The 11,432-nt window shown below is 40.9% G+C and overlaps 1 long non-coding RNA gene across 1 annotated transcript in view; it reads left to right on the top strand.

Annotated features, from left to right (window-relative positions):
• The window catches only part of LOC134908937 (uncharacterized), a 52,586-nt gene that overhangs the window by 5,925 nt on the left and 35,229 nt on the right, over positions 1 to 11,432 (top strand). The window contains exons 2-3 of the long non-coding RNA XR_010175821.1: positions 1,821 to 1,872; positions 10,809 to 10,860. This is a non-coding gene — a long non-coding RNA (uncharacterized LOC134908937). The remainder of the gene's footprint in view (positions 1 to 1,820; positions 1,873 to 10,808; positions 10,861 to 11,432) is intronic.

Here is an 11,432-nt window from a genome sequence, read left to right as displayed (position 1 = left end):
AAAATGGTATTTGGACAGCCACCAATTATGCAAGTTGACCCACTTAAAAAGATGAGAGAAGTCTGTAATTTCCATCATAGGTACACATCAACTGTGAGAGACAGAATCTGAAAAAAAAACCAAGGAAATCACATTGTATGATTTTTAAACAATTTATTTGTATATTCTTGCGGAAAATAAATATTTGGACAATCAAAAAGTTTAACCCGATACTTGTTATATAACCTCGTTTGGCAATTACAGAGGTCAAATGTTTCCTGTAGTTCTTGATCAGGTTTGCACACGCTGTAGCAGGTATTTTGGCCCACTCTTCCGTGCAGATCTTCTCTAGATCTGTTATGTTTTGGAGCTGTCGCCGGGCAACACGGACTTTCAACTCCACAGATTTTCCATTGGGTTGAGGTCTGGAGACTGGCTAGGCCACTCCAGGACCTTGAAATGCTTCTTACGGAGCCACTCCTTAGTTGCCCGAGCGGTGTGTTTGGGGTTATTGTCATGCTGGAAGACCCAGACACGTTCCATCTTCAATTCTCTTACTGAGGGAAGGAGGTTTTTGCCCAAAATCTCACGATACATGGCCCCATTCATCCTCTCCTTAATACGGATCAGTCATCCTGTCCCCTTTGCAGAAAAGCAGCCCCAAAGCATGATGTTTCCACCCCCATGCTTCACAATGGGTATGGTGTTCTTGGGATGCCATTCATCGTTCTTCTCCCTCCAAACACGGGAAGTGGAGTTTATACCAAAAAGTTCGATTTTGCTCTCATCTGACCACATTACATTCTCCCAATCCTCCTCTGGATCATCCAGATGGTCACTGGCAAACTTTAGACAGGCCTGGACATGTGCTGGCTTAAGCAGGGGGACCTTTTGGGCGCTGCAGAATTTCATTCCATGACGACGTAGTGTATTACTAATGGTAACCTTTGTGACTGTGGTCCCAGCTCACTTGAGGTCATTGACCAGGTCCCCCTGTGTAGTTCTGGGCTGATTCTGCACAGTTCTCAAGATTATTGATACCCCACGAGGTCAGATCTTGCATGGAGCCCCAGGTCAAGGGAGATTGTCAGTGATCTTGTATTTCTTCCATTTTTTAATAATTGCACCAACTGTTGATCTCTTCTAACCAAGCTGCTTGCCTATTGTTGAGTAGCTTATCCCAACCTTGTGCAGCTCTACAATTTTGTCCCTGGTGTCCTTAGACAGCTCTCTGGTCTTAACACAAAAAGGGGTAGAATATCACAGTTGCGCCCACGGCTGCTACAATATTGGTGGGAGAAGTGTCATCCACACTCTGAACAACAAGAGAAAATACAACAGTACCACCATACAGAAGCGCACACAATACTTATGAGTTCATAGAGGAAATGCGTCCTTCACTGAAAATCCCAGGAAGATCTATTGTAGCTGCTTGATGTTCCTCAATGCCTCCAAAAAAAAACAAAATACACAGACATAGTGTCACACTGTAAATTTCCTTAGACTTCAGTTATATGATTTTAATAACTCGTACCCAAAGAGGTGGTCTACACGTATGCAGACAGTAAAAGCCTTATGGAGTGGACAGCACCGTATTGGCCAATTGGTTTCACTTTCAAATGAAATCCTCATAAGGCGTTACTCCAAACCCATGTGAATCAAAGAAAATGCTGCATAGTGTATGTAACCCCAATTGTTGACCAAGGGGGTAGGGATTACTAAATAGTTACCTTCTTTGTTGTGCCTCCACCCAAATTTATGTTAGATATTGTTATCTAATTAAGAGGTAAATTTGGGAAAACCCTTTTTTAACTTTCTGTATGTGATTCTATATATTACAGTTATTACTATACCTACTATTCCTCTGAACTTCTTCAATATTCCATTTTTCAGGTAAGTAAACACCACTCAATATAGATTTAGTTGTATATGAACAATATATATATTTAGTTACCAATACATAACACTATTATACATAGTATACTTTTCCATGTAAGTACAACACATTAAAATGATATATATATATATTACAACTATCTACCTTCTAATATTTCAAACAGTTATACATTTGAATAATTGGTATTACTCATTCATATAATCTTATTTCTCGTAAACCCTATTACATGCATTTATACCTAACCCTTCACAAGTCCTGGGTAGACTATATTATACTATAAAATCCATATATTATTTCAGTGAAATTATATATATATGCATATATATGTTTTGTTGTATATCGGTTCCGGTTGGGATTATACTAATCCTTAATAGAAATTCTGCATAAATATATATATATTGATTTGGCTGGAAGTTTTCATCCACTTAAAGTTAATAGAGTTGGTATTTAATGCAATTTCTGTAGTTATTGCTGTTCCACTAGAAACTCTTGACTATGTATCTCTTCCAGAGAAAAGGTTACTTGTATCACTGGCCTCTTACTGGTGATAACAAAGTGTAATTGTATCCAACTCGAACATTCCTTCAGCACAAGTGGGAAATAACTCATAGAGTCCCTTTCAAATTCTCTTCACTAGAGTTCCCTTTACTCTGCTATCCCACTCCACTTGCGAGCTATATTGAATTTAAGGTGGTATAATTAATACATATAAAGAGTTGTATAATTATTCCGTTGGAATCAGGACTTCGAATCTCCTACAATCTGGACTGCAGCTTGACAAATAAATCCTCCCCCAGCCATTTATTCAAAGTCATATTAAATGTTTAACTTTAGGTGGTCTGCTCTCTTCATATATTCTTGCTTATCCAGTATGTATGAGGACTATTAGGCTATTCCAGTGCCTTAAATATAATGTTTAATAACTGAACCCCCAGTCCTGTGATGTGTCTCATGCTGTCCCTGATCTCACTTTTCCAATTAATGCAGCAAAAATCACAGTGCTATAATGGAGAGGTGGAGCCTAAGGTGAAAGTTTACCAGTCTTATCATAAAGAAGATTTGTCACAGACCTTAGCTGTCTTCACAACGGGCTCCTGCCCCTTGCCAGTGCTCAGGACGATGATACGGGTATATTGTCACAAGTGGCTTGTAACAGGAGGAGAGCAATAGGCTGATTTTATGTGGAGCTAATGCAGTTGGAGACTCCTGAGAGATTGAGGGGTGACAGGTGCAGCTTCTATTAGCGGAGCGCCGCAGGTGGTTCCCTCACGTTAAATACTAAGGAAGCGGCTCCGTAGAGCATACATGGAGTCAGGGCAGCTTATATTAACAGAGCGCCGGAGGTGGCTCCCTTACGTTTAATATTACAGGGGCAGCTCCGGCGGGTGTGACTAGAGACGGGGGCAGCTTATATTAGATGAGAGCCGGAGGTGTTTCCCTCACGGTAATTACTAGGAGAGGCAGCTCTGGCGGGCGTGACTGGAGACGGGGCGGCTTATATTTAGAGGAGAGCCGGAGGTGTTTCCCTCATGTTAATCACTATGAGAGGCGGCTATGCTAGGCGGAGCTCAGGCGCGGCTTATCGGAAAAGGTAGGTGAGGTGGGTGGCGCCGGCATATGGAATCAGTAGCCACGGTACAGTCAGGATAGCGGGACTGACAGCGGACACTATAGAAGTGAGCAGCGCAAGGCACCGGAGTTCAGAAGGGGAGTTTCTCTTACCAAGATGTACCTCATATAAAGTTGTACTCCCTCGGTGATCGCCCTCTCAGTCTCCGCTCTTGTATGCCGCAGTCTCCAAACCTCTTCACCTGAATCCCTTTTTCACGCCTCCACTCTCTGCCGTCCTCTCTTCTATCCAGATCTTCAGGTGCGCTTTCCTCCGGACTGAGGCTCCTTCCTCTCCTCGGCTCCTGCTGAATGTTTACAGCTCTTGAACGCAGGACAGGAGGAGAGAGAAGTTATGCTCACCGTAGGGGCACCACCAGTGTGAGGTAAACCGCTGTGTCTTCCCCTTTTTATACTGCGCTCTTCAGGGTCTCGAGAACAGTCCTCTTTCCCGCTCAGGTCGCGGGACCCACAGCCTGGTGATGTCTCGTGTACCCCCCCCCCAGCTGTGATCTTAGACAGCTGTACATACCAGTCTCTGAAGGAGAGTCTCGAGGCAAAAGCTTTTTTTCCCGCTCACCAATAAGCACCACAGAGCCCAAATTACCTCACCAAACCTTTACTCCACATCAGGAGTATATAAACACATATACTGTTATATATATACATTTTCAATTAGATATTGGTCCTTTGTACAATATATATTAATATGTCCTGCTTGTACACATATGTTAACCAGTCAGGGTCACATTTCTCCCCCTGGTGATCTGGAAATTACCAACACCTACCGGAATCTGGGTTAAATTGCAAAGATCACCACAATATTTTTCTATACAAAATTAATGAGTTACATACATATACAGTTTAACGAGTATGTATAAGCTAAATAGTTACATTTCTACTCTGTTCAGTATACCCAAAATAAGGCCAACTATTGACAATTTTGGAATGAAGGGTGAGGGGTTTATAAGTTGGATATCCTAACCGGTCATAAGTAAAATTAGTTCGAGGTCTACGAAGTCGTTGGGGTCTTGGACTGCCTCTTTCTCCCCCAACTCCTGAAGTTTCTATCTCTGGCATATCGGGAGATAGAGTAACTGAATCACTTCCTCGTGTATCTAGAAGGGGGCTATCATTAGAGTCACTCCAATCATCTTTAACAGCTGTATTTTCTTCTTCTGGCGGTGATAATTCTTTGACGACCGGAGGGACTGATATATATTTTTTCTCTATAGACACACTTTTCGGACTTTCATTACTATAGAAATATCCTAGTTCAGTTGCTGGACATTCATCCACACTACTTTCTTCCAAAGACATAGGAGAAGTAACTGAAGGAATCTGATTTCTAGTAGTCAGATCAGGGCTATTTTCCATGTCTAGGTCATCTGGGAGACATACATCCTGTCCAACGGGCAACAAGTGATGCCGGTGATAGGTAAGTACAGGACCATCTCCTTTTTCAGAGGTAAGTCTATACACCGGAATACCAGGTAACTTTTCCACAATTCGGTAAGGAGTTTCCCGCCACCTATTAAGTAATTTTTGACGTTTTGGAATTCCAAGTCTTCTAAGGAGTACCCTGTCACCTGGAAGTAGGATATGTTCAACTACTTTCTGGTTGTACAATCTCTGATTCTTCTCTCCTTGCTTCTTAGATGCTTGTAGAGCAACTTCAAAGGCTTCCTTCAATTCTTTTCTTAATTTCCGGACATATTGAGTGTGGGAGGAGGACATGACACTATTAGGGGATATTCCTAAGCTAATATCAATTGGTAATCGGGCTTCTCGCCCAAACATAAGTACATATGGGGAATACCCAGTGGCCTTATTTTTGGTACAATTATAGGCATGGACAAGGTGAACTATATGATGTTTCCACTGCATTTTAGACTTGTGATCCAGGGTTCCGAGCATATTCAATAAAGTTCGGTTGAATCGTTCAGGCTGCGGGTCTCCTTGGGGATGATAAGGGGAGGTACGTGACTTTCGTATTCCACAACATTCACATAGTTCTTTAATGAGATTACTTTCAAAGTCACGTCCCTGATCAGTGTGAATCCTAGCTGGTAGCCCATAATGAACAAAGAATTTTTCCCATAGGGTCTTAGCGACAGTTATGGCTTTTTGGTTTGGGGTCACAAAGGCTTGCGCGTATCTAGTGAAGTGATCTGTTACTACTAGTACGTTGCTGTCTTGTCCATTAGGTCCTTGAAAGGATAAAAAATCAATGCATACCAGTTCTAATGGTCCAGTACTACTTAGATTAACTAAAGGCGCTGCATGCATAGGTAAAGTTTTTCGTAAAATACAATTCCGACACTTTTTGCAGTATTGGGCAATTTCAGCATTCATTAAAGGCCAATACATTCTATCAGCTATAAGTGCTTGTGTTTTATCATAACCTACATGGCCATGGTGATCATGTAATGAGGATAAAATTAAAGGAACAAATACTGAAGGAAGGACCAGTTGAAACTTTACTTCTCCATTAGCTTTAAGAGTCTTGCGATACAATATTCCTTGTCGAAATATTAATTTCTTTCGTTGTTGTATCAAAGTCTTTAGAGAATTGGACAGAGAACTGTAATTGGTGGTTACACGACCGGTTTGCATATACTTAATTATCACTGATATATTGGGATCTTTACGTTGTTCCAGTCTTAGTTGTTCCTTGGTGATCATGGGCAGATGGTTTAGTTCGGCTTTATTTATCCAACAGTACAGGGATGGAAGGGCAGTTTCGGATGCTCCCAGTGTGCAAACAGCTGCCCGGGTCTGTGTGTTTATTGTTAAAATCTGCTGGCATAGACTACTAATTGCTGGTGCAGGTACCTCCACCCAGTCATCATTATCGCTGGTAGTTGGGGAATGAGGTATTCTAGATAAAGCATCAGCATCCGTATTGCGAACTCCAGGCTTATATTTTAAAGTGAAATTGTAGTTGGATAATGCAGCCAACCATCTATGACCTGTGGCATCTAATTTAGCTGTTGTATTTATATAAGTAAGTGGATTATTGTCAGTATGGACTGAAAAGTTGGCCCCATATAAGTAGTCGTGGAATTTATCAACGATTGCCCATTTAAGTGCAAGAAATTCTAGTTTGTGCACTGCATAGTTTTTCTCACTATTTGATAATCCTCGGCTGACATAAGCAATGGGTCGGCATTGATTCTGCTGTTTTTGATACAAGACTCCCCCCAATCCTTCAAAAGAAGTGTCATTGTGTACTTCATAAGGTAACTCTGGATTGGCGTAAGCTAGTACTGGCGATTGGGTTAAACAAGACTTCAGGTGTTGAAAAGCTGCTTTACACTCGGGTGTCCATCTATCCCCAAAATTATCTTGTGGCCTAAAGTAAGTTCTTTGATTAATAGCACTTTTGGTGGCCTTGTTTTTTACCACAGGAGGATATCCCTTGGTTAATTCAGTGAGGGGTCTAGCTATTTTGGAATAATTGGGTACAAATCTCCTATAATACCCACAAAAACCCAAAAAAGAGCGTAGATCTTTTAAATTTACTGGGCGAGACCATCCCCTCACAGCCTCCACTTTGCCAGGGTCGGTGGATATCCCTTCTCGGTTCACAACATGGCCTAGATAGGTCACTGTATTCTGGCACAGTTTGCATTTGTCTATTGATAACTTCAACCCGCGTTGTTGTAATCGGTCTAAAACTTTCAAGAGTCTATCATTATGTTCTTCTAGTGTTTTACCAAACACAATAATGTCATCCAAGTAGACAATCACTTCTCTGTAGCACATGTCCCCAACTGTTTGCTCCATGGTGCGTTGGAAAGTCGCTGGGGCTCCTTTAATCCCTTGGGGCATCTTCAGGAATTCAAAGAAACCAATGGGACAAATAAATGCAGTTTTATCACGATCCTCCGGATGCATCGGAATTTGATAATATCCACATCTAAGATCCAGAATGGAAAACCATTGGCTTCCTTGTAAGCAATCCAACGCTTCTTCTATTTTAGGGACAGTATATTGATCCACTAAAGTCCGATTATTCAAGGTACGATAATCGATACACAAACGTATATCTCCATTTTTCTTTCTAGCTACCACAATTGGCGAGGCATAAGAGCTTTCAGAATCTGCAATGATGTTATTCTCCAATAGATGCTTCAAATGCTGCCTAACGTCATCAGGCAAGATGCAACGAGTTTGCAAACTTCTTTGCAGATAAAATATCCACCATCCGGGCTGGAATCTCCACAGTGCCATCAAAGGAGTGCCAAACTACAAAGCCCGCCAATATAAGCTACCTGCCTTCATGGACCAGCTTTGATCCAGTGGATGTAAAGGACACTGCTGAAATTGCTCGGATTTTGCGTCCCACCACCTGTGATCTGGACCCAGCCTCAACCAAGCTTCTAATAGGTTGTATGGATATAATTGGTCCTGTCTTTACAAAAATTGTTCAATGCTCTTTGCAGACAGGCATTTTTCCTGGACCCCTAAAGGAAGCAATTGTTAGACCGCTTCTTAAAAAACCTAATTTAGATCCCGACTGCATGACCAACTACAGACCGGTATCAAACCTTCCTTTCCTAGGAAAGGTTATTGAGAAAGTCGTTGCAAATCAACTGGAAACCCGCCTGACAACCCATGATATTTATGATCCATTTCAATCAGGATTCAGGAGAAGACATAGCACTGAAACAGCCCTGGTGTGTGTGTTAAATGATCTTCTGATGGCAAAAGACAGAGGTGACTGTTCAATATTAATCCTTCTGGATCTCTCGGCAGCATTTGATACCGTGGACCATGGGCTTCTGATTGAGCGACTGATACATTTCTGTGGTCTGGATGGCACAGTCCTAAGATGGTTCAAATCATTTCTCACAGGCAGGTCACAGAGAGTATCATCTGGATTATACTCATCACCACCAGTGTCATTGCCATGTGGTGTCCCACAAGGTTCTATACTATCCCCCATGCTTTTTGCAGTATACATGCTCCCATTGGGCGAAATAATCAGGCGCCATGGCCTGGTCTACCACTGCTATGCAGATGATACACAACTGTACTTGTCCTTTGCTCCGGGCACTGATAACCCAATAGCAACCCTTAATGGCTGTCTAGCTGAACTACAGGAGTGGATGAGCGCCAGCTGGCTGCGACTGAACCCGGATAAAACAGAGGTCCTTATGATACGACCGCAACATCAAAGGACAAGACTGCAGCATAGCCAACCAACTGGACTTACACTCGGGGATTCAGAATTACAGACCAGTGATCGTGTGCGGAATCTTGGCGTTGTCCTGGATGGTGGCTTGACACTTAAACATCAGATATCAGCCACAATCAAATCCTCATTCTTTCACCTGAGGAACATAGCCAGAATCAAGCACTTAATTCCCTCAGATGATATGCCAAAAGTCATACATGCATTTGTATCATCTCGTTTAGACTACTGTAATGCCCTCTACCTTGGTCTCCCAGCAAAAGAATTGCAGCGCTTACAGCTGGTGCAAAACACAGCTGCCAGGCTATTAACCAACCAGCCCCGTTCTAGCCACATAACACCCATCCTCTACTCCCTTCACTGGCTGCCTGTACGATGGCGAATCATCTTCAAGATTGGCTTACTGAGTTTCAAAGCATTACATGACCAAGGCCCAAGGTACCTGAAACAGCTTCTGACCCCATACTGCCCCACTCGATTACTGCGATCTGTAGATGAAGGACTTTTAGCAGTACCTAGAATCTACCGTAATTCATCTGGGGGTCGAGCTTTTAGTCATGCGGCTCCGACTCTATGGAACTCACTTCCCCGCACAGTGCGAGAGGCCCCAACTATAGAATCCTTCAAAAGTAGACTCAAGACTTTTCTGTTTACTCAAGCATTCCCATAATTGTCCCTTTTAGTATCTTCATGCTTCTGTATTTTATGAAAATGTACTTCATTATTTTCTGTACTATATTATGCTATGAATCTGTTAAGCGCCTTGAGTCCTATGGGAGAAAGAGCGCTATATAAATAAAATTATTATTATTATTATTATTATTATAAAATCGGCAGGAGCCAATCGACGAGACCGTTCTCTAAATGGACTCTCATTGTGTAGTTTGATTCTATGTTCAATGCCAGTAGCTGTCCCTAAATCCCAATCTCCAACTGAGAACACAGATTCACGATGAATGAGATGTTGCAATAGTTGTTCTCTTTCTGCCTGTGAAATATCACTACCGATGAAACAATCGTTCAATTTATTTAGGAGAGGTGCATCATCTACTGAGTATGTAATATTAGATTCCGGAAGTATCAAAGGAGTTGACACCTTCATTGTTATTCCATAGGAATTGCAGACTTCTCTATTCGGAAAGTCATCCTGAAGTCTTGCTTGTTCCATACACCAATCGGATAATGTTCCGAATTAATAATCTAAGGCCTCAAAGTAATCTTTTAGGGTGGAATTTGGATTACTTCTTCTTGTAGCATGAATAATGCCCATAGCTGGACCCCTTAAACTCTCAACAATCCTTTGTTTTTTTATGTGTTCGGGGCATCGCCATTCTTCTGACTGTTGAGTAGCTGTTTCTTTCCAGGTATCATAATTTTCCTCCCCCGCCGGTACTGGCATAATTCCAGAAAATATTCTTAACCTTCTATATCCTCCCTCGTAGTGCCATCGCTCAAAATGACTAACTACTTTGTCCATTACCGCATCTACATTCTGTTCAGTACCCTCTTCCCCTCTAGGAATGTCTGTTGCTGGCTCCCCAGTGATAGAATAACTACCCCCAATATTTCCTCCTTCCTCTGCATTTGTTCTACTATCGCATTCTACCGGTGCTTCTTCACTTAGGTCTTGGGGAATCATAGGCCAAATAATTTGAAATCTTCTACCTGAAACATTCTCTAGCATAATGTTGGCAGGGATTAAAGATGGATCCAGTTCATTACTGTTAGTTAATAATACAGCACATATCACTCCCAAATTACCTCTCCATTTATCACATATGTGTGGATCCTTAATCCCATACCATTTCTTTACTTCTTTAAGTATCGCCTCATCAGATATATCTACAAAATTTCCTCCAATACCCACACTACATTTAATATCCACCCTCTTCCTTTTACCCTAATTATATATATCCTCTCCATTTATGCATTCCATATTCGATCTCAGCAGCAGTGCCTCCATTATGTAACCCCAATTGTTGACCAAGGGGGTAGGGATTACTAAATAGTTACCTTCTTTGTTGTGCCTCCACCCAAATTTATGTTAGATATTGTTATCTAATTAAGAGGTAAATTTGGGAAAACCCTTTTTTAACTTTCTGTATGTGATTCTATATATTACAGTTATTACTATACCTACTATTCCTCTGAACTTCTTCAATATTCCATTTTTCAGGTAAGTAAACACCACTCAATATAGATTTAGTTGTATATGAACAATATATATATTTAGTTACCAATACATAACACTATTATACATAGTATACTTTTCCATGTAAGTACAACACATTAAAATGATATATATATATATATATATATATATATATATATATATATTACAACTATCTACCTTCTAATATTTCAAACAGTTATACATTTGAATAATTGGTATTACTCATTCATATAATCTTATTTCTCGTAAACCCTATTACATGCATTTATACCTAACCCTTCACAAGTCCTGGGTAGACTATATTATACTATAAAATCCATATATTATTTCAGTGAAATTATATATATATGCATATATATGTTTTGTTGTATATCGGTTCCGGTTGGGATTATACTAATCCTTAATAGAAATTCTGCATAAATATATATATTGATTTGGCTGGAAGTTTTCATCCACTTAAAGTTAATAGAGTTGGTATTTAATGCAATTTCTGTAGTTATTGCTGTTCCACTAGAAACTCTTGACTATGTATCTCTTCCAGAGAAAAGGTTACTTGTATCACTGGCCTCTTACTG

Source organism: Pseudophryne corroboree, chromosome 1, assembly GCF_028390025.1.
Source record: "Pseudophryne corroboree isolate aPseCor3 chromosome 1, aPseCor3.hap2, whole genome shotgun sequence".
Classification (NCBI taxonomy): domain Eukaryota; kingdom Metazoa; phylum Chordata; class Amphibia; order Anura; family Myobatrachidae; genus Pseudophryne; species Pseudophryne corroboree.
This window is presented reverse-complemented; position numbering and strand designations above follow the sequence as displayed.